Genomic DNA, 21,970 nt, shown 5'->3' with positions numbered 1-21,970 from the left:
CATTTTAGATTGCTTGCATGTGTAGGTGTCAGATGATTGTGTACACATGCATGCTGTGATTTGTTTGGGGTAAAAAGTGAAACTGAAGCATTCTTTCCCTCTGGTGTGGAAAACAGTAAGATATGTGGTAAGTCTTAGCTCCCAAAGGCCTTCTGACTTTTGTAATCTTTGACAAAACGGAGCAATTCCTCCAACAGTGTTATTAGTTCATCTTGGGGCTCAAGCCCTGTTCTGGTTGTACCCTTTGGTGTTGAACAGTGTTTCCAGGCTGATTTGGAATAGCTGTGGGTATAAACTCTCTTCACAGAGTACCTGGTAGGGAGTTTATGCTAGCTATGGGACAATGAGCAGAATGTGAAATCTGATGGAAAAAAGATAATCCATGAGAAACACCTGAATGATCTTGACTCCATTGATATAGGGACACGTGGCAGCACGGGTTTGAAAGTCAGATTTTTGTGTCCTTGCACTTGTCCCCAGTGGCCTGGGGTGTATAACTATTGACTGCACATCTGGAAGGTGCTGTACTTTACTACTGTACTGCTTTACTACTGTACACTACAGAAGTGTAGTGGAGGAAGTTATAGAGAAAAGCAATGACTGTGGTACTTCCTATAATCTGTGAATATAGAGCTCCAAGGATATGATTTGTTTCCCATAATCTCAAGTTTCCTTATGAAATTACAGTCTTCATTATTATGTAAATGGAGACGTTTGTAATCTGTTTAGTATATACCCCCATTATAAGAAAGGCATTTTTAAGGTATCATGAATAGGTAACATGCTGTATAAAACATTCATGTTTTACATAGCTAAAAGTAAATGTATTGAGAAAATGTTAGAAAGAGGAGGGGGGAAGAAATTTACTGCCATTTCCTTGGAGTAACTTAAGAACACTGAATACTAATTTAAAGCTCATCTAAGCTTGGGGCTTTTGGATTTCTGATTTTTTAACAAATGTAGGTGCCCAAATTAGTTTCCCCCTCCACTCCTCCCAAAGACAGGGTCCCATGTAGTTTCCCTTCAAATGCTACTTTTTAGTTTAGTTTATGAAGATAATTAACCCTTATGAGGCTTTTTTAAGGATTTGTGAACAGTGTAGGATTAGAACAATGTGTTTGTGTGTGTATGCACATTGGCCTGTGACATGCTTTCAGTGCTAGGTTTTTTTATTAATTTATAATAAAAACTCTAATTTTTACCTGGTATGCTTTGTTTGCACTTCATTAGGCTCCCATCTCTATAGTTTTACAAACTGGGACAGAGGTCACTTTGTATGTTTGCACCAGTGCTTTAGGGAAGTACTTAACAACTTGGATGATAAGAAGTGTCTTTTACCTGAAAATAATCTTTAAAACTCTCTTGAGTAACCATGCTAGATATAGGTAAGTTTTTCTGCTTGCCCATCATGCCATAGCTGTCAAATGTCAGAGTGGTGGTATTGTGCAGCTGTTACACATCAGCACCGCCTCAGAGCACACCTGGCTTGGACCGTACCTGTGAGTGGCTGTGAGGCAGGATATCTCAGTGCAAAGAACCCTGTCCTGTGTGTGTGTGGATGTGCCTCCAGTTTGGGGAAGTTTGCTCATTTGGGGCATTAAACACACCAAATGGGTTGTAGCTGAAAAGCAAGTATCTAAACCTTGGTGGTGGGGACATCTTTGTTGAATTTCTGCAGAGGAAGAGAGCTGCCTATAGGTATAGGCATGATCACTGCTACAGCTGGAGTGTCTTTACTCCGTATGGGTCGAGTGCTTGCAAGATGAGAATTCTGAGAAAAACCTATCCAGGGAAATGAGCCAACTCTATCTGTAAATATTTCTCCTTTTCCTGTACTTCATATGCTACTTCCATGTCTCTTCCACATACATCAAGATCATAGCTTATAATGTGCTAATTCTTAGCTCACATGGGCTTCTGATGCATTTCCCAGTTCAAACTAATCTGGGTTACAAACATTTACTGCTATGTTTCTGTAGCTGGTGTGGCTGGTGTATCCTGACATGCCTGGAGCTTTGTTTCTGTGCATTCACATGGACTGTTGTTTGAACAAAGATTTAAATTGGGAAGGCAGGATGACACAGCTATTGCAAGATGCATGCTTTCTCCCCACGGTGCTGTAGCCAAAATGTGCTTGAGCATTTCTCCTTGGAAATAAAAAATAATTTAGCCTTTCAATTTTGTGGTAATTTCTTTATTGTTCAGCAGCCTGACTCTACCAGGCATCAGCAGTTTTAAGCACAAGATATATTGCACAACATATGCAGTGTCTAATTGGTGCTTTTAATTTCTCTTCTTGTAGGATGGCTCTCAGGTTGCTGAATGTGGTGTCAAATGCTGACGCACTGAATTAGCTGAATCTGCTGCATTCTTTCAGATATTTAAAAAGGCCTAAAGGAAATTAGAGACTGGCACTTCGATTACAGTCTTTTAAGGTAAGATACTATTTCTTGTGCCAGGGCAGAGGGAAGAAGACAGATGTGGTTCCACAAGCTGTCCTACCCCTCCTCTTGGTCTCTAATCAACCTACTGTGGTTTAATCTAATACAGTCTCTTGATTGCTCACCAATAGGATGAGGAAGAGAATCAGAAGAGTAAAAGTGAAAAACTTGTGCACTGAGACAAAGGCAGGTTAATATGGAAAGTAAAAGCCATGCATGGAAGCAAGGCAAAACAAGGAATTAATTCACCATGTCCCATGAGCAGACGGTGTTCAGCCATCTCAGGAAAGCCAGGTCCCAACATGCATAATGGTGACTTGGGAAGACAAACATCATCACTCCAAATGTTCCCTCTTCCTTCTTCCCTCTTCATATGCTAAGCATGATGCCATATGGTCTGGAATATCCCTTTGGTCAGCTGGGGTCATCTGTCTTGGCTGTGTTCCCTCCCAATTCCTTGTGCACCCCCAGCCTCCTTGCTGGTGGAATGGTATGAGGGCAAAAAAGGCCTTGTCACTATGCATTAATTCAGTGGTAACTTAAATGTCCATGTGTTCTCAATCTTGTTACTAGCACAAATATAAAGCATAGCTTTTTATCAGCTATTGTGAAGAAAATGAACTCTACCCTAGTCAAAATCAGAACAAAATTACATGAACCTAAAGTCTTGTATTGGACTGAGCTATCAGTGTTTGTTAGTTATAAGCAAATACACTGACTTTAGTAAGACAAAATCCATGCAGTTCGAGGAAACATTCATGAAGAAACAATTCATTTTCTTCTCCTTAATCACTAATTTTGGACTCTTAAGTGCTTGTATATCTTTCCATTCACATGTCTTAGTTCTTCTATCTATGTACTGGAATTATTTAGTAGCAGCAGTGGTCTTCAGTCCCTGTAGAATGCCATGCTGAGATCAGTTCTCCATCAGGAAAAATAAGGCTATGAAGCTTAACATGACTGTAGCTAGGAAAGTGACTGTTCTGCTTTGACTAGAGCTGCTGCTGGGATCTTTCATTAATTACCAATGTTTTCTACATTTTCATTTTACCTATGCTTTCAAATTCTTTTGGATTCATGGCTGCATTGTCAGCTGCACTGTAGTGCTGCTGCATTTTCTCAGCCACAGACCAGTCTAACAGAGAGTCAGCCTGCACCATGTTTGTGCTGTGCCCTTTGAGCAGCCTGGTCTCTTACTGCTGCAGAGGTGTTACAGTGACCAGTGTAGGTGCCCCAGCAGGACAGGGCTATATAGATTTATTTTTCTCTTTTCTGTGCAAAGGTCAGTTTAAGAGCAGCACTAAAGTGATGGGCCTGAACGAAATCTCTGAAAAAGGAAACCCAGATAAGTAAAGGCTGTGTAAAGGCTGTTTGCTGTTGACTCCTGAATTGCCTCAGGTTTGACAGCCACTGTTTGAAGTAGAAGGTGAATCCTGTTTTTATTTACACTTAAGTGTGTCTGTCACTGCCTGCCCACCTTATTACATGCACTGCAACGTGTTGCAGAGTTGGATGAGAAGTAAGACACACCTAAAATTGAACTCCTCTTTTGAAGAGGAAGGATTTACTCTCTTGACAATTGTGATTACCTAGGATGGCTAATTGCTTTTCTTGTGCTGTTTTGCAGCATTAATCAGAGCACGAACAAGCCGTGCAGACAGCTTGTTTGGCTTTTGAGTGTGGAGTAAATCTGGTGCTTACAGATGTGGATTTGAATTGCTGCCAGCTTATAAGGCAGATAAAGGGCTCCTGAATGTAGTGATTCTAAAGACATGGAGACATCAGCTGGTTTTCCTCAAATTTTGAAACTCAGTAAATGTGGAAAAGCAGATCTCCTGCCATTTTTCATTAGTCCATTTAGGTGGGTAGGAGGTGTGTGTGTAGCTGGAAACACTCAAACTCCACTGACTCCCTCTAGCTCTGTTGTGTAAAAGCAGTTCAGAAAAGGGGCAGAGAGTTCTGCAGTAGATAATGATTGGGAAGCCTGTGTCCACTTCCTCTGCAGGCCTCAGACCAGCACATTTTGGATTGGCCCTGGGCTCTTGCTCATAGAGCAGTGTCTGTTCCTCCTTGCAGGATGCTGTCCTTCACCTGGGTGTCCTTCACCTGGGCTCTTTCTCTTCTGGAGATTCTTTTCACCAGGAAAAGCATTTGTATCTTTTTATCTTTTCTGGTGGCACAGAAGTGTTTTGTTGCAGACTGAAAACTGCTTGGAACAGGCAAAATAAGGAAACTTACTGTTGCTATGGCTAGGCTGGTTGCAGTTCCTGTGTGGCTGTGTGCTGCAGCCATGTCCTGGCTGTAGACATGCCAGGCATGGGTTTCTAAGTGAGAGAAATGTGTGCATATATGCCCAGAGGGGTTCTCAGGTTGCCTTTGCAGATCCCCAGACCTGCCAATGTGCTGCAGCAGGTGCCAGTAATGTAGAGCAGTCACAGCCTGTGTGTCCAGCGGGTGCAGTGGGTGGCCCTGCGAGCCACAGGGTGGGAGGTGAGGAGAGGGTGCTGTAAGGAAAGACATGCGGAGAGAGAGAGGAAGAGTATGACTGCAGAAAGGCTGGAAAATCCAGAGCAAGCTTGTGTCTGCTCTCAGGGAGCTGACAATAGGGATGATGGCTGGCTGCCTCAGAAAGCACAGGAGCACCAGGTACAGTCACTGAGAAGTGGGCAGTGTCAGCTGTTGTCGCGAGGCTGTGGATATGGAGAGGAGAAGGATGAAGGATCCTTTTCAGGTGCTCAGTATGTAAGTACCCTCCAAGTTACAGGCAGACGTACATTTATATATGCCTTTTTATATATATCCCTACAAAGAGTGGTGTGGTGAGCTGTCCTGTTGGGTACTAGTGCTGGGCAATTACAGAGGGCAGGAGAGTGCAGGCATTACTGGCAAGAGCCATCAGCATAGGGATGTGCTCCCAATTAAATCTCAGTACACAAGGTAGGGTTACTAATTTAGCAAGTCTTGGGAGAAGTGGGCTTAATTTCTCTCTGCAAAACACAGTATTTGAAAACTGGGTGTGGTTTGATGGCACGTAACACAACATTTCATTGTGCTCAAGGCAGTTTGCATTTGTACGGTTGCTGATATCTTGAAATACTAATGTGAACACCTTAGTGCTTTTTTCCTCTGTTAAAAGGCCAGCTTGATACTGGTGTGATACACTCCATGGAGAGAGCCCAAGAGCATTTTGTCTGAACTTCATTGAATGTGATCTCTATGCAGATTATTGAAGCACTGCACTTCTAATTGGATCACAGACTTTGGCAATGTGAAATGAGCAACAGACTTATTAAAATAATTTCCATTTATAAAACCATGATTGCTTCATAGGGTTTGCCTGGGGTTTCTCAAACCTGTGTCCTGTAGCCTTGATTCAGCTTCGATTTTAGTAAAAAGAAAGGGTTTACTGCAATATCGACAGACTCAAAACAGCATTTTCACTTTCTACAGCAGAAACTCAGCCTATTTAAGAGGGAAAAAACTCAAATAACCAACTTCATGAAGAAAGTCTTGCACTTCTGACATATTTAAAATACAGACTGGTTGAAATACAGATGCTCAACGATCATCTTGCTTAGGTGATCCTTAAGCTGTAGTTGTTTTACACTCCTGTTTATCTTGAAATCTGGCCTTACTGAGTTGTCTGTGCTTGCTGGAGCAGTTAAATTGGAGTTTTCCACACTAATTAGTTGGCTTCAGAGGGCCCTGATATAGTTTCATGTGCAAGGGAGATCTGATTTTTGAGAAAATATGTGTATTGTCAGTGCAGTTAAGCTTTGCTCAAATCTGAACCACTGGAAAGATTGATTTTCTTCTCTCAACACCTGCACAATTGAATACAGTTACTTTTTTTATTTGACCAGGCATTTCCACTTGACTAACTTAAAACAGTTGTGGCTTAAGCTCTGGTTCTTTCATCTTTCCTCCCCTAATTTGTGGTTGTGCTTAAATATGCCACAAGGCTATCAAGCTGCCCAACCATGCTGAGTTACAGCTTCCACCTTCCCACATTGTACAGCAGGATTTTTTCTGTGCCATCTTGTTATGTCAGTTGCCAGAGACACCTGGAGGGTCCCACCTGGAGTGGTGCTCTGGGTATGAGAAGGTTGTCACAATGTCACCTCATGCTTGCCAGTTTCTAGAGGGAAGCCAGCTGTGCAGCCTGACGCCTGCAGCAGGAGAAGCCTGCAGTGTGACCCAAACCCACCTCCTGGTGGTGCTGACATCCATCTTGTGGCTGGTTGCACCTGACTCCATATCTGAAGCCAAGCTGAGGAGGGCCCAGGTGGACGTCCCACCTGCGTATTGGTGACTGCTGGAGTCCAGGTGGAACTGTTGGACGTGCAGATCGTGTGTCTGCAGCCTGTGGTGCTGGTGCTCGGCACATGTGCTCCAGGCTCCCTGGTGCTTTTCAGGTGCTGGGAGCACTGTGGTTGGAAGTAGTGCTACTGACCCAGAGCAACTAACTTGTGCCATACCATATTTTAGTGAACTTGGTCTGTGGAAGGGACCCCACCCCTCACTTTTTTACTGGCACAATAAATGCTGCTGAGCTATTTCAATACAGTAACTAGTTATTAATATTGGTGAAAGGCTTGTGTGCTTTTCTGATTTATATGACTTGTGAAGAATTAAAAAAAAATAAGTCTATTAATCTTTGGAACAACCTAAATGTAAAAAAAAAAAAAAAAAAAAAATCCCGCCAAAGCATCTTTGGGTTTTAGTTCTTTTGGCGTCAGAATCTGACACCAATTCAGCAACTGTCAGGATGTTCTGAGAATGACAATCAGTTTTTAGTATAGAAAGTAAATTCTCTTGTTTCATGTTTTAATCTTAACAAGTTCAGGGTTTTGAGTTGTTACTTATGGTTTTTTATTTCCCTTCTTGCTGTTTCTCTGCATGTAAGGCACAACGGTAACTCATCTTTCATTCTGCTAAATGTACTTCTACTTTTTCAAAGGAGATGCTTTGTCCACTAGGAGCTGTGTCTCAGCATGCTAATAAAACTCACTTCATGCCTTTAAAATGTTTATTCAAAGTGGCCTGGCTGGCTCACATTAGCTGTGTGGGTGGACTGTCCTTGAATTTTGTCAACTGAATTTAGTACTCCACAATACCTAGTGATGGAAAACAGCTATAAATTGTCTGTGCGCAGCCATGCATTATTGATAAAGGGTAGAATAAGCTCTACAATTTCTTTATTTGATGTTGTTAGTGCAACAACTGGCTGATTTGTTAAGACTTTTTCTCCTCCTATTGGCAATAAAATATCTCTTCAGTTTGAATTCCGAGTTTTTTGAATTTTGATTTGTATGGGGTTGAAAACTTGCTTTGTCTCCAGTGTTAATAAATGTAATGGAAATGTTTTCACAGAGTAGAAACAAACTTAAGTTCAGGGGACTTAAGCAAATAGTAAGTTTGACTCCATGCTGAAGACAGGACTTTCCTAATTATCTCAAATATTTAGAAATAGAAAATGCATAAAGTCACAGTACATTTAGAAGAAAAAATGCTTTAATACACTTCATTTGGCACAGGCTTAGAGAAAATGCTTTACAGTGAGTTCAGTGTGCTTTGTAATTTCAGTGTTCCTTCAAAGTTTATGAAAAAATCTCAGGCCTTAAATCTGTCATGCCTTTTTTCGTGTTGACACTTATGATGAGTAGAGACTCTACTGAATATAATTTGCATATAAAACTGTGCTGTAAACTAAACAGTTCTTTCCCTGTAGTTGTATGAAGGTACAATGAACTGCTGAAAACTAAAATTAATAATTATGTAAGTAAAAAAAAATAATTTGCCAGCAAAATTACAAGGGGCTTAGTCTTCCCAACAGATGTCCAGCACTGAAACTTCTTTTTAAGCTATAATTTTTGGAATAGTAGCTTGCCAGAGGTTGTTATTGTAATACAGCTAAGGGAATGTACAATTTGTGCCAAGGAAATACTGTATTAGAATAATGAAATTTTATTTCCTTCTTTTCTTTGTAGATAGAAAATGCTTCCTTTGGTAGAAGCATTCCAGGCCTCTGCAGATTTTTGTCTTTGTAAAGGTGTCAGGGTAGGGAATCCACAAATTATACTGATGTTTGTAAAGGTTTCTTTTATTCCATGAGGAATTGGTGTACATTAATTGAACTTTTCATATATTTGCAGTCTTTTAAGGTTAGAAGTCATTAAGTAATGAAGTAATTAAACAGGTTATGTTGTTGCAATCAGAAGGCAGGAAAACACATGGGTGAAAGGACTAACATGACTGACAGAGGCTTGCTGGAGATTTACATCAAGAATGATGCATTCTTCAAAACTTTTTTATTTTCTGATAGAAATTGGGGAGTAAATCAAGTGCAGTGGCTATGAGTGATTAAAATGCAAAACTTATGAATTCTTACTGACTTTGTAAATCTGACTCCTTTACTGTTAATATAAAATCATTTATCTTAAAGCAGTCTTAAGGCTGTGAATATTTAAATGAAAGCTTCAGCTCTTGAAGAAGGTTATTTTGATATTCAACATCATTAATTTTGTGGCATGCATAGAAAGCTGTCGTGGAAGAGGCACAGGAGATTTTTTCCATAGGTCATCTGATGGATCTGTGGTAATTCACTTGATAAGTCAAAGCAGCAAATTTTGGTATAGTTTAAATACTTACACAATTCAGATGTTACACAGTAATCTAAAATTTTTCTGCTGATTGAAGAGGATACCTTTGGTCTGATCCTACAGAAAATACAAACCGTGGACATTTTCTTGCCTGTGATTTTGGTTTTGGAGCAACTGTGCAGCTGTAATTTTTTTAGAGAAGGGCAGGCTTCAGCCATGTTACTACGGTTTTGTTCAGACAGTTTGGGAGTATGATTGTGTGTGTAATTTCTTCTGGAAACAAGTATACTTTGGTAGTGAAATACAATTTTGAAAATACTTTGTTCGTGTTGTTTGTTTAAAAGAGCATCTTTCACTGGCATTGTTAGAAGCTACTGCAATGAAGAGCTCTAAGATAAGGAAATACTCCAGAGTACAATGGGGTTGGATTCTCCTCCACGTCTGCATGCTCTCTTCAGGCAGTGCATGGATGGTGTTATTCAGACCTCTTCATTTACACCCCTGGAAGTCAATCAGAAGTAGTGGACTACGTGAAGTAGTCTGACAAACAAAAAAGACCTTTAATGCAATTTGATGTTTATTCGTAACAAACTTAACAAAATATGCCTTGGTCCAGAAAGATTGAGTGACTTTTGGAAAGTTACTTAGATTAGAATTATACTGTGCAAGTGACCTGAGTGTTGCTTGCTAACATTCAAAATTCTTGCCCTTTGGGAGGGGCATTGTGGAGGAAGGTGGGATGGATGAGGGGGTAAAGAGACTAGCTTCACGTGAGTGATCTCTGCAGGCCATGCTCAAAGTACAGGGACAGCTACAGATGTTGCAAGAATGGCATGATGTGGGAGGACTGGAAAGTAGCTGATTTAAAAACAAGTAAATAAAATATAAAAAGCTTAGTTTCTAAGGGAAACCAGAGACTTTTCCTAGCAGTCAGTATAAATGAAAAAGTGGTAGGGGAAAAGTGAGGCAGGTCACCTGTGAGGAAAAGTTATCTGAAAATTTTCTGTTACTTTTAAGGTGGTATTTCCCATTCCTTTTCAAATGCATCGAAAGAGGATGTTAATTTTTTTTTTCTTTCCAGCATAGGAATTAATGTGGGGGGAAATCCTTACATTATTTTTGAAAGGCACTGTAAAATATTTGCTTTGTAAAAGCATGGGGCAGGAGAGTAAAAGACATGTTGCTGCATCCATCCTCGTCCGGGAGTAACACCAAGTGCTTTGTCTCTGACAAAAGTTGCAGTATGCCCTACTCTAAGGGAAAGAAAATGTATTTCCCCTCTCTTGATATTAAAAAAAAAAAGTGCGTTAAGCTTATTTGGGTGGGACAAACTTCAGATGGCTCTTCCAGGTTTGATTAGTAGTATGAAACCTGTGTTGGTTCTAGCACAGGTGCCTTGCGCTTCCATTACCTCAGCCAGCCAGGCTGTAGGACACATTTGTTCAGTGAATCACAGAGATATCATTGTTCACAAAATCTCTTTTCTCCTTTTTGTTGTTACACTATATTGTCCTCCACTAATTTGAAAGAGATGGGGAGTACAGTGAATTACCCCCTGATTCTGTTAAATTACTGTGTCAACAGTGCAGTTATCTGCTCTGAGAGGCTCCAAACTGGCAGAAACTTGTTCATAAATGAATTTGCCAAGAACTTTCAGCTGTGAAAGTAATGAATTCTCTGCAAAACATGCTTTAAGTAGAGCTGTGTCCTTGCCTAATGTCTGTTACCCCGATAACTAATCATGTTTTGTCCTCCTGTAAGACTGTTAATAGATCTTTCCACAGTGAACTTGATGAAACCCTCTTTGCAAAATGCAGAGCACCTTTTAACCCTTCTTCTCCCAACAACCATTTTGTCTGATAATGTTCATACAGTTTCCATGCAATGCGGTGGTCAATGCAGGTCACTATGTGTACAGAACACAGAGCCACAGGTTGATCTTGTGTTTTCCTCCTGCTTCCCTTTTCCTTCTCCCTTTTTGCTGCTCTTAATGAGACGCTAGGGGATGCCAGCACGGATTTTCCCAGTATATATCAAAGCAAACACATCTAAGATGGATGTAGTATGAATAAGACGTTGTTAGATATGGCAGAATAATTGCTAGGTAGGGAAAAACTGAGTTATGTTGTGTGGGAAAATGATTGCACCTCTGGCTAATTACAAAATAATTGAATGAGCAGCTATGTGTTGCCTCACTGCAAGCTTTAAGTATCTGAAACATGATCTGTTTTTTTAGTGTTGAAATTTGCTATGAAATAGAAAATGGAATGAATAAGATTTGGATCCAGTCTGATCCTCAGTTCTTCATGGTTCCTCACCCTTCCTTGTTCTGGTTTAACCTGGGATAGTCTATATAAATGCAGTTTTGTTTCTGTTGTTTTATTTATTTTGTGCTAGAAAAATTGCATTCCTGAGAGATTTTTGTAGGGTGCCTATAGCAAAGGCAGTGCTGGTACGTTTCAAGATACAGAATAGGCTGAAGAATTCAGTTTTAAAGGTACACTATGAATGACCAGGCTTAATGTCTTATACCCAAGGAATTTCCCCTCCAACAGTTTTGAAGAACATACAACTTTAAGGATCCTGTGGTTTACTTTGGAGTGAAGTCACAAGTCATTTCAGGTTTTATTCCAGCTTTTCCTGTGTTCTTTACCTTGAATATTTTGGTGTCTTCCGTTGCCTTGCTTCCACAGCAGCCTCAGTAGAGGTGCAACAGCAACTATGAATTTTCTTCCATGATAAAGGGTGCAAGGTAAAGAATGCACACTGTTGCTTCCCAAAGATCAGAATGACATTTCAGATGCTAACAATGTCATCAACATGCAAGACGGATCTGGGCACAGGCACTCAGGAGTTATTTTAGCTGAATGTAGTTGGCAGTCCCAGGGGCATGAAAGGAAAATTTGTCCTTGGGTTTTTTAAAGACTAATAGTTACCATGTTGAAATATTCATCAAAAGCCTTGAAGTTAATTCTCTGATAAGTAAACCTGATAAGTAATGTTGCATTGTTGATTTTTCTGAACCAATTTTTAAACTTCAGCATACCTTAAAAAGGGTTGGTGAAAAATATGTTTTCCATTCCATTGCTGGAATGTATCCATGATTCCCAAAGGGTAAAAGAGTTTCTGTGCCAAATTCAACAGAGTAGCAAGAGATCTTATTTTAAGTCTGTCCTCAGTGAAGGATGGATTGTGGTTTATTCTGGCCAAATAAGAAACTGTAGGAAAGAGGAAGGTATTTTTTGTGAGGTTACCCCTCATTTGTCGGAAATGCTACTGCCCTAAACTTGTCTCTATGTCATTCCACTTCAGGTTAATGGCTCCCTTCATTTTCCTTCAAATTCTAGCTCCCTCTGCTTTTATAATAATAATAATAAATCAAGACATTTCAGAAAGATTCACAGTGTTTTAAAGAGATATGGAGAATCTGGGTGACTGCTTTTCAAAGTCAGTAATTGATGGCATTTCAATTCAGGGAGGAGCTTGGCTTGGTTAATGCAACTTTACAGCAGAAGTATTCATCTCATTATTTTATGTGTCTGTATTTATTACTTTTGGCTGTGCGTTTTACTTGTAACATTCCTTTTAGTTGTGACTGAGAGCAGACCAAGCAGGTAATCACAGGTTTAAATGCACAAGTCTGCCTTTGTTGAGAACTGTTAGCTGGGCTTCTCTTAATTGAAAATACATAGAAGTAAGAATCAGTAATGTATTTAAAATGGAAATCTCCTGTTGTACAACACAAAGCAATTTTTCTTTATGTTAAAAAGAAGGGGGCTACTAGGGTATTGTGTCCTTTGCTAGGTATCTGAAGCAATTTGTGGTCTATCAGTGGTCAATGAGTAATTGTTCAAACTGTATTGTAAATAGGTTTTCTTTTAGACACCTAACAAAAAAAAAACCTCAGAAGTTCAAGGAATTTTGAAGGCAAAGGTGCCTTATAAACACAGGAGAACTTAGGGCTATACACTGGCAATGAACTGGTCTGAAGAAGTTGAGAGAAAATGATTCACTCTGCAGCCATGACCACCTCTTCTGTGTTGGGTTTGCTCCTCAGAAGAGGAGTCATTTACTTTAGCTCATGCTAGCTCAGCACTAGTGGTGCTAACCTGCCTTTAAGGTGTTTTTTTTAATGTAAATTATGTATATATTTCTGCATGTGCTTTAGAGATGGGCAATTGTTTTGTTGTTTTTTTTTTAATTTCAAGATTGTTAATGCATTGAGCAACAAAAGCTCTAATCCCAGATTTTGAAAGCAATTATTTCAGCTGTAAAGAGCTTTAAATGACTTTCATGCTTCCTCTGGTGTAGATGATTAAGAGTTGCCTAACACAGTACTACAGAATCTTCTGTTCTTGGGTAGGGCACTTCTGAAAAGACTGAGAGTGATGGACCCATGATTCACTTAAGTCAGATATGACCTGACCACAGCAGTTGTCACCCAGAGAACTCTACTCTGAACCTTGGTCCCCAAATATGTTTGCCCTTCTTAAAAAAGAAATTAATAACACAGTCAGGAGCACATAATGGGATAATATGAGGGTCTGGAAGAAGGGGATAAAAGGATGTGCAGGAGATAATAGGACTTAAGAGAGGACCACAAGCCCAAATACAGTTCCCCTTGTGAAATCTTTTGATGCAGTGTAAAGCTTGTAATGGTGTATGGATCATAGTGGAAAACCAGTCTTCTGGGAAACTTGAGAATATTTTCATTACTTGAAATAGAAGACTGAAGACAAAATATCTCAGAGTTAGTCTGTAAGGAGGACAAGAAGAAAGAGGATCTGAAAGTTAATATTCTTCATATTCTTAATCCAGATTAACAGATTTAACCTTTATTTAGATCCAAGACTTATTTCATGTGTGCAGAAAATCACTGTGAAAAAGGCAGTGCCCATGAAGGAGTCTGCAGCTTTATTTGAATAAAGGGAGAGAGTCCAAAGGGGCATACTCCCATGGGGTTTGTCTCTCAGGGTTTTGGAGGGCGCAGCCTTCTTTCATCCTAAAATCCTGGCCTCACGTTTCCCTCTTCGTTTCTACATTGCCTGATGTACTGGGAAGGTACAGCCTTCCCAAACACCATACCCCATATGCCCCCTTGAACCTGACATTTTACCCCAAGGTTCAGAAGTTCAGATTGTCTGGGTCGTGGAATACAGTTTGTGTGGACCCATTAGTCTGTTACTCTGAGGTTCAGGAGCCAGATTTTCTGGGTTCTGTAACAAACTTGCAGCTTGGTACAGGCTGGTAGAGACATTTCAAAGATATTACTACCCATTCCTTCTGAAGACACTCACCCACAGAATTGTTTGTAAACACCTTAGCACACATCTTTCCTATTACTTGCTTATCTCCCACTCTACTATTTTTTTTAATGCTGAAAAATGTTGAAAAAACAAAGTCAGAAGTAGTTCCCAGAGGTAAAGTTCCCAGACACAAAATCATTTTGTGTCTCAGAAGTGACTTCTAGCCTTCCTCCTAATTTCTGATAAAGATTCATTTAATGGGGTTTTTCCCTGACATTTACTTGGTAGAACAATTTTCAGACAAACCTGGGGAAATAGATTGATATTCTTCTCAGGTAGATGGAGTACATTGTAAGTTTTTGGGTTTTTTAAGAAAAAGTAAAGCATATCAAAACAGAGGTGATGGTGTCCTTTGTATGAATTTTTAGCAATCACCAAGATTCCTCCTCAAACAGGAACAACTGTCTCTTATCAGGTCAGGGAAGAATAGGAAAAAAAAAAAAAGGAAAAGAAAAAAGGTGTTTAAAATTATGAAAGCTGTTCAGATTGTCACTATAAATTCCAAATGTAAGTTGTGAGAATTTCTGTTTAGTAATGATGTGGTTAAAACTAATTTATAGTTTGAAATGTGTTAATATTCAGTTAATCTCTAGAGCCTACAGCTGTTTTTGTTTGTAAACCTCAATAAATACTATGGTGGCACTAGAGGAATGGAAAATGATTACTGGAAAAGCAAAACAAGCTCCAGTAAGAGCACAAGAACTTTGGAGAAGATTTTATTTGTTGTTTTGCTGCATGTGGGCTCTCCCTCATCACGAGAAAAAAGGGAAAGTAAAAGAAAGTTTTTGTGTTCTGTAATTTTTTTCTTCTGTTTTCCCTGTATATTCTATAATCTGTCTTACTTGTGTTTTCTCCAGTGAGTGCTTTATAGGAGAATTCTGATTCAGTAAGTGTATTTTATCATTAATATTGCTGCAGAATGTTATTTTGCCAGTGTTCCCGTTGAGAAGCAGTGGCATAAACTGGATTAAATAAGTCAAGGGAACTGTCACTTAAAGAGCTGTATTGATGTTCTCTACCTCTTAGTACCACAGAACACACGCAGGAAAGGTAGAGATGCAGACTTGAAGCAATCTTCTAGCATTTAGTAGATTTTTTTTTCCGAAACTGTTAATGTGTGGAGGTGTCCCTCTCATTATCATGCTGAGGTTTACTGAGCTTCCTCAGCCCTGTGTGCTGCAGAGACAGGGCAGCACTGACCTTGGAGAACAGCCTTGGCTGTGTGTTTTTGGTGAGTAGGGGGATGAGTGACCTGAGGTGGCAGTCCCTCAGCAGATGCCTGCTGGTCATATCACAAGTGATCATGGTTTTTGCAAGGCTGTGTGTGTTCTTGAGCTTATCAGTGAGACCTAGCAGTTGTACATCCTACCCTAGTGACAACCTTATAGTTACTGAGGTTATAAAACATACACTTTTCTTTAACACTGGACTTAAAAACCAGAGTGGCCTTGCTTCCCCCTGCAAATATTTAGCATATGTTTTAGAGTAATATTTTTGGGCTGAGTAGGTATCACTCTTATTGAGTGCAGGAAGTACATTTTTGTACTGTCCTGTGGTTTTGGGAGGCACAGATTGGGCTGGACAGATGTCACAGGAAGACAGGAATACTAGGAAAATATTTTCCTTTATGGAAAATGTAAAAAGAAGTGATGTATGTGAATTCTGCAGACTGTCCTTTGGCTGGAGAGGTTTCCTAATTTGAGTCAAGGTAGGACAGTTCTGCCCTGGAAGACAGGGAGAGCAAGACAAATGCACAGTTTGGAAAGTAAGCAATTCTAATCAGCATGCTGCTCAGAAAACTAACCTGACAAAAGAGAGATTTCTTTACCATGTTAGTGAAATGAATCAATTGAGTAAGATTTGAAGGGAGAGCCTGGGTAATGAACAAGACAGAACATCATGACAGTGCTAATTTACCTTAATTGTTTTCTGTTTTGATGTTCACTGTTAGTTTTTTTTCCTCACACAGAGGAATTCAGGGAAATATCGAGAGCCGGGTTTAAGTGTGGAATTGCAAAAGTCCATTTGATTCTTAAGCAATGAAGAGTGAAATGTAAAATTACTCAGTTTTATTTCAGGAGATAGTTGCTGTTAATGCTTCAGTCCATAAAAATAATGTCTTAGAGAAATTACCTTCAGGCACATCAAAGATCACGGGTACATTCTCTTGTTCATTTACTGTAACATAACAATCTGTTATTCATCAGATTACGGATAATCATAGGCACCTGTGATCTTCTTTCCTCCTGTGTGATCAGGAAAAGTTAGAATACCTGCACAGGCTTTTCAGGCATCTCTGAGATACTGATAGCCATGAATATATCTATATTCTGATTGTTTTCCCTCCTGTTTCGGGAAGCAAGAGATTTTGTTCTTGGCTCTAACACACTGCATGTAAAAACACGCATATTTAGGAAGAAAATCTGCTTCTTCAGAGGAAACTATTGGTGTGCTTATGTCACTTAATGTGTGTGAGTCTGTTTTTCAGAATGGTACATTTTTGTGGAATTCAGGAGATTTTGAGGTGTCACCGTTCCCAAAATCTTGAACCCTGTAAAAGCTCTGTAGGAACAGAGTGCTATCCTATGTATGCTCTATAAGATGATTTCAAGACCTGGAATTGTGCTTGGGGCAGATGTAGCAGACAGTGTCCATTAGGTGGCTCTCAGTTATGGAAAATACATTTTCAACTACATGCAAGCTAATTTTAAAAGGCATTAGCTGTGTTTATGTCCTGTGAGGCAATTAGAACAAACCAAGAGGCCATAAATTCAGACCTTCTCAAAAGCTGGTGGGTTTTGCTATCCTGAATAGCTCTGCAAAGTACTGTCCTGTCTCTGTGTATTTCTGTTGTAAAATCTTCTCTGATGCAGGCTCCACAAGTGAGATAAGATGGAGGTGGCATTATTGTCTGTTACAAGGCAGTGCAAAATGATTGTGCCGTTTCATTATGAAAAATACCCTTTTCATTAGAAACTGAAAAGGTAACAAGGTAACAAAAGCTCTTTGACTGCCTCTTAAGTGGAACAACTTCTTTAAACTAAAATCTGGTATAAAAAAGCAGGTGACACACCTTTGAATGTGAGTACGTGCTGGCACAACCACTGAGCAGACTAATCTGTCGCATTTCATTTTTTGGGCAATTAATCCTGGAAGATAAGAATTGACATTCAAAAATGTTAGAATTACCATAGGGACAGTTTATGCCTGATGGGTAGACTGATCTTTTGCACTGTCCTCCATGCAAAGGGGACACAGCTGGAACTGCTTGTCACAGCACTGTGGGTACTGTCACAGGTACTGCTCTGGAGATTTGTGAGAGAAGGCAAGTAAGATAATGGCTGTATGTGACAGTCCTCTGGTTCCTGAGGCTGCAGCAATACAGCGCAGCCACGGACTTTATTTCTTCATCCCTCTGCAGTTTGCAGCCCAGGGAGAATCCTTGGAAGCATGGACTTGCCTTCACCCTGAAGTGCAAGCAGGACAAACAGACCTTTGTGGGGGAACAGTGGAGGGAGGTCGGGCACAAATTTCCTGTTGGCTCCTTACTGTCATCTTAAAGAGTAGGCACAAGGCAAAGGAGGTGGCAGATCTGACTGTTCATCTGCCTGATTAGCCTGTAGAAAGGCACCCAGGGGGCCACCAGATTTAGGCAGAGTGGAGGGGCTGGAAAGACTACTTTCCACAGCCAGTGAGGTGAGCTGAGGTGTGTGCAGGACTCTGGAGTTACAGACTGCTGCTGGCTGGCTGCAAGGGGATGCCTTGCTGCCTGCTTTGCTCTCTGCCTGGTCTAGGGAGCAGAGGTGGTGGTTTTCCTAGCAATTCACACACCAGTGCACAGTGACCTCACTTTTTGAAGGAGAAGTTGTGGAGGAAATGGGGCCCTTTTATCCTTTTGGTCCACTTGTATCAAATAGCTTTCTGAAGGAAAGTAGGGCTGCTGGCTTGTGTTTCTGTAAGGGAGGAGATAAGATTAAAAAAACCTGAGATACTAAGAATCACATATCAGTGGCAAAGTACAGACAAGCTACAAGGAATAGTGTTATTTATTGTGTAGTTTGGTGCCTTACCAAGAGACAGTATGCAGGTAAGTTTAACTGGTGTTTTTATTTCAGCCAACATGCACAGTTTATATCAGATGTGGTATGCACGATTCCCCATGTGACTTCTGTGACAGTACACACACGAGGACATCCTAGGGAGCACTGTCAGAATGGTTTCATTTCTACAAGACTGTTTGGGTACTCTAGCCTTATTTGATGCTCTGCATAGGATATAGGGAAGTATAGTAAGTTTGCTGTACAACTTACTTAGCAGGTTAGTAATCAACAACTGTTCCACTGGTGGAATGTTCTTTTGTTAAGAGAGTTTTGTGTTAATGCCAGCAGTGCGGTACTTCATGCTTGAAAGCATTTTCATAAATCTCCATTACAAGCCTGTCACCAGACGCATGTAACCTAGGAAGGAAACCAAAGACTTCAGGCACACATGGATCATGGGAAAATTAGTCTAAACTGTCTAAAGAGGAAAGCAGTTTGGCAGTTCTAATGTGTTTGGGTGATTGAAACTCGTGGTTTCTTCTGTTTTCTACACTCTGTCCTTAATAAAAGAGAATTATTTTCGCTGAACTGTTGTAGGTTTTAGATGACAGCAACGACAGATATGAGAGAAATCTCCATGTTGATTTGCTGGTTTGGTTTTGTTTTTTTTTTTTTTTTCTTTTATTAAGTTTTGGCATATGTATTTGCGTGTACAATTTTGAGTAATAAGATGTTAAAAGTTGCATTTAAGCACTGTCTCCATGTGTGTATATTGACTTCTTGATGAATTCTGTCAGTCTTTTTACTGTCTCCTGGTATTTATGCATAAAAGCACAGCTTGCTTCCAAAATAATCACAAGTTTTGAAACTTGGCTTTAAGGTTTCTGAAGCATGGTTCACTTGACAATGAAAGAAAGCATTAAAGGCAGTGATATATAGTAAGAGAGTTCCCAGGGGATTCTAAGTCATCCATATCAATGCTGCCAGAAATGTTCTTGCTAGGGGGAAGAGGGGTGTGGGTGGCATTATTTATGGGGCACTGAGACAGCCTTGAACTAGAAGGAAATCAGAGGTACGCTGTAATATTTTCCCTCAGTCCAGGAGCACCTGAGCAGCCTGGATCCCATCCTGGGAGTGAGACAAAGCCCTCTCTGGCACACCTGTGTGGCAGCAGCGCTGGGACCATCACAGCATTTCAATATTCCTGGTGCTCTGAACAATGGCATGTCTCCAATGAGTGTGGCAGCTGCTCGCTGGTGGGCACTTGGAATTGTGTGTCATCCTAGAGTCCTCTTCTGTGCCTGCCTGCAGAACAGGTCTGGGGGCCAGACAAGAATTTTTATCACTGTGCAGTACTTGCTGTGTCTCTGAATGCAGCAGTTCCTGCTCTCCCCATAGGCCTGCTGGCATCCTTCGGCTGCAGTGGGGCTTTGCTTATGCTGTTACACTCCTCTCTACATGATGTTACCCACTCGGCACCCAGGGTGAGCCACACGCTTCCATCTGTCTCTTTACATTTTTACATACATCTTTACATCTGTCTTTTGGTTTTCTACAACTCATGGCTGTGTCTGTTCTGTAGGATTGGAACCTCCTTGGTCAGTCTTTCCAAAATGTACTGAATGAGTCTTCAGATCCCCTAGAAAGGTACTATACATGAATTGGTCTATTAGCTGTCAAATGCTTTGCAGGACTGAGAGTTTTGATTAATGTGAAAAAATAGGATTGTTCTTAATCTAGTCTGAACTGGATTGCTTAAAAAAAAAAAAAAGTGTTAATAATGCAGTGTTAATACTATACAAATCATTCTGCCTTGGCTTCAATATCATATGCAAGAGTATTAGTCTAATTGTTTGGACGACTCATGAATCAGTCTCCTGCTAGCCTCCTTGTCTCCTAGTACAGAAACCACAAGGGGTGAACTGGGCAGAAAGGTCAGCAGAGATGGAATTTATATGTCTGTATGGTAAGTGCAGCTACTGAAACCCACAAGTTCATCCATGGCATTGGTGATGAGGACACAACTGATGCCTGAGTGAGAAGTGAGTACAAGTATGCTGCCCCTCTGCCTGCAGTTGGCGGGTGATGCAGTTTGGGATTCATGCATGTTCATGGTAAAGCTGTGTGAACAGTTCTTAAAAAAAAAAAAGTATGTTTAAGGCTTTGCTTTTTAAGTGTTAGCATATTCTGTGCAGAAAACTGCTCCGGAGTCTTGTCTTTCCATTAGGGCTCTGCCCTTCTCTTGCTGAAAATCCTGGTGCCATGCAGTAGGTAGCTCAGCAGAGAAGAAGGTGCTGCATGAAATAATCATCAAGATATAAAACTTAGAGTGAAGAAAAGCCAAGAATGAACAAAGAAACCTTCAGAAGTTCCCAGGAGTCTATGTAACAGTCGTGAGGAGGCTGAGCAGCCTCAGCAGTTTGGCAGCCAGCACCTCTGTTTTTCTCAAGAGCCAGGCTGCTTTAGGACTCAGCTATCAGGTAATATCAGTGTAAATCTGCATGAGTATGCCCTGAAGGTTGTTCTCTCTCTCTGTTCAACAGGATGGCCTCCTTTGCAAACACTGTTTTTCATAACATAGTGTGTATATAAATAAATCATTATAATTAGAAAGGTGTGCAGATTTTCCTCTCCATCTCAGAAAAACAAATTTTCAGTACGGCTTGCTGTGGGAATGAGAAGATCCTTTATTTCCTACTCTGTGATAATCTGTAGATTTGCCAGGTTTCTCTCAAATCTGTAGTTTAGGTTAGGCATTCCAAAATGCCCTATTAACACCCCCACAAACAAGATCTGTCTGTGGACACTTGCACAACCTGATGGAGAGCTAGTAAAATATTTCCATGCCTTTGAAATTTAGTTAGCAATTATGGATAAGTTTTGGCATGTGTCTAGAGATGGGATGCAGAGCTTGTGCCTTCTTTGAAATGTTGTTCCCAATTGTTTAGAAATGCTAAATGTTGATTTAAAACAAAAAAAAAAAAAAGGAAACCAGGAGGCCAGCTGTCTTGAAAGCTTTCAGAGAAGTGCAGGTATACTACACTGTCCTTAGGCTCTTTCTAGAGTTGCAGAGTTCAGCATGCATTTGTCTATAAAAGGATAAGGCTGAATACTTCAGAATTACAGAATCACTTCAAACCATATTTGTTAAGTCTGCCACTAGTGGAAGAATTGATCTGAAGTGGTGCTTTCCCCCGTCACTTTATTCTGTTTTGTTTATACAGGTGTGTGTCTACTGGATCAGGTCAAGGTCCACAGGGTTCAGCCTGTTTCTGACAGTGACCAGAGAAAAGTGCCCAGGGAATATAAGGAGTAGGCACATAGTACATTCCTAGAATATACCACTAATTACTAGCAATTTGTAGTCCAGCACTTTCTTAAGCCACAAGAAGGTATTTGTTTGTTTCAATAGCCTTTGGTGGATAAATATATCATATTTTTGTTCCATCTGGGGTTTTTAAGTATGGGTAATTTTTAGCATAGTCAATAACACTCTATGGCAAGGAGTTTCATGAACTACTTGGATTTTGTGAATGCACCTCATTTTATTTTTTCTTTTTATCCTGCCTGACACCCCTTAT

At 40.3% G+C, this 21,970-nt stretch overlaps 1 protein-coding gene across 2 annotated transcripts in view; it reads left to right on the top strand.

The window, feature by feature from the left end:
• The window catches only part of KANK1 (KN motif and ankyrin repeat domains 1), a 127,438-nt gene that overhangs the window by 29,818 nt on the left and 75,650 nt on the right, over positions 1 to 21,970 (top strand). For both annotated transcript variants that reach the window (XM_058826048.1, XM_058826047.1), the window contains one exon: positions 2,303 to 2,435. The gene's annotated coding sequence lies outside the window, so the exon portion shown is untranslated. The remainder of the gene's footprint in view (positions 1 to 2,302; positions 2,436 to 21,970) is intronic.

This window comes from Poecile atricapillus, chromosome Z (assembly GCF_030490865.1).
Source record: "Poecile atricapillus isolate bPoeAtr1 chromosome Z, bPoeAtr1.hap1, whole genome shotgun sequence".
In the NCBI taxonomy this organism is placed as follows: domain Eukaryota; kingdom Metazoa; phylum Chordata; class Aves; order Passeriformes; family Paridae; genus Poecile; species Poecile atricapillus.
This window is presented reverse-complemented; position numbering and strand designations above follow the sequence as displayed.